Source organism: Saimiri boliviensis, chromosome 1, assembly GCF_048565385.1.
Source record: "Saimiri boliviensis isolate mSaiBol1 chromosome 1, mSaiBol1.pri, whole genome shotgun sequence".
Lineage (NCBI taxonomy): Eukaryota > Metazoa > Chordata > Mammalia > Primates > Cebidae > Saimiri > Saimiri boliviensis.
In genome coordinates, this window is record NC_133449.1 from 266,479,571 (window position 1) to 266,481,871 (window position 2,301).

The following is a 2,301-nucleotide window of genomic DNA, read 5'->3' on the forward strand; positions in this document are numbered from 1 at the left end:
CTAAATGATTGGCCAAGAATTCTGTCATCTGGCTACTCAAGGCTATTGGGAAATGGGGAAAGTCCGCACTGGCAGCTGGCCAGGAAGAAGGTGGCTCGACATGGATGGAGAGTTAGCCAACCTGTAGGGTCTGAAGAATGGGAAAAGTGGCCAAAAATCCTCCAGAATGCTTGACCTGTCGAACCAGAATGTTTTTCTATTTAGTCTCGGCCTATATTCATGCACTTAAGCAGTAAGTAGTCATGGGCATGCTGACAAAGAAACACTTCTGTTTCCCGGTTACAGTCTCTGGCTGGTCTTGAGGAAGCACTCAGTTGTCTTCGATGACTTTCTAAGTGTGATGGGGACAGAGAGGTAGGCAGCCAGAGCAGACGATTTCAATCACGGAGCCCCAGATCTATGTACATGAGAAGGGGGAAGGCAATTGTAGCTCTGGGTCCAAGGACAGCAAGACAGGACCATGTGTTATCCCTTGAAGGACCATTGCCACCAACCAGTGGGTGCTAAACCTTAAGTAATATAAGAAGGATAAAAGACATCCTATTTAGTGTTCTGTAGAAAATATGATTTGCAAATTGACTCTTTTCAGGCAGTGTGGCTCTGAAGTTCTCAGTGCAAAGGATTTTGTACTAATGAGCAGGAGGTATGTATCCACATCAAAGTGTCCCCACAGGTATGTGAGAATGGAGACTTTAGACTTACTACTGGGTGCTAGAATTAATCTTAGCATTCATGTTTACTGTTTCCTTGTGAATCCTACCCACTCTTCGTTATTCTCCTCCCTTTTGACTAGCATTAAGGCTTAGAAAATATGTAGGTTGGTATCGGGATGGAGGAAGGAGCACAACACTGGGACTTTCCCTTCTGGGCCCTCTATGATCTGCATGTAATGAAAGGCTGTATGTGTGATAAAGATAAACAAGAAGAGCACATAACCCCCACAGAACCCATAGCTGCCCAAGAGATGAAACACCAGATTATAGCAGAGCTATCTCCTGAATTCCTGCTGCCAGTTTTTATGAAGACGAATGAGTCTGTAAATATTGTGCTTGTGAAGCAGGCTCACTGTGTGCTGGTTTCCAGTTTTTCTGAGTCTAGTGAGACTGATCATTTCTACACACACAAGTTAGATGAAGTGGGCATATTATTTACAGATTGGCAGCAGGGGACAGCAGAAGTCTAGGATTTATTGCCAGCTGATGCCCCAAGACTCAGGCACTTCCCCAGGGTGGATGGCATCTCATCTGCCTGTGCCTCATTTGCACCACAGCAGAGGCACATGGGGAAGCAGCCCACCCTGGCTTTATACTGCAGGAACAGCATGGCATACTGGGCTACAGTATTGAAGCACCTCCTGTTTTGGGGGGACTGGAACACAGCCCTGGCTGTTTTTGGCAGACCCTCCCTATATCCAGATGTTGCAGATCCAGCACACTCTCCATTATTCTTGTGACCTGCAAACCATAGCTACAATACTGTTCACCAGGGCCAAGCCGACTACTACTACAAGGAGGATGGGCAGACCTGCCTGGGCAGTAACCTGGCCTGGGATCCCTGGGATCTAGGTTAGAAGTTGCTAAAGGGCTCAGAGAAGATTCTTTCAGTGGCTCTACTGTCTGCAATCAGATCTGCTCTACTTGTGTTTGAGCAATGCCTGAGTTGTTTATCCAGGTACAGCAGGAACTGTTGGCAGTTGCATACACTCTTCCCAGCTGGGCTAAAAGTCAGTCTAGAGCAACTGTGTTGTCTAAAATAATCTCCCCAGGAGAGTTCAAAGCTACCAAAGTAAAGGAAGCAGTAAAGGAAGCAACATCTGCCATGGTCAGGGACAGGTTTATGATTATTTCTTTAGGAGCGCTGACTCCTATGCATGCTATCGAAGATCTCATAAAGAACGTAAACCTAGAGTCAGTTATTCCTTCTGATATAGCTCTAGGCGTCCTGGTTTACAGCTTTAGGCTGCTGGCCCAGTGATGTGTCTCATTCCCAGGAGTGGTTTATATGGGCACCCCCAGCACGCAGGACCCCACCATCCACTAGCTTTTCAGGCACAGACATTGTCCATCTCATTTTTTGGTCACCCTCAGACTGCCCAAAGAGAAATATGTAGCTCTCAGGTGTACATAGCACCCTTTCTCCCATTTTATTGTTCAGTGGCCTACTCATGGGTATGAAGGCACAGCCATTCACAGCTAAGTCATGTTGCATGAGCTCAGTTTCACCCCTACACTATTGTTTATAAAGTCACTTCAGAAGGCTGGCATTGTTGCAGTCCTTGTGTTCGTCATTGCCATTGGGACA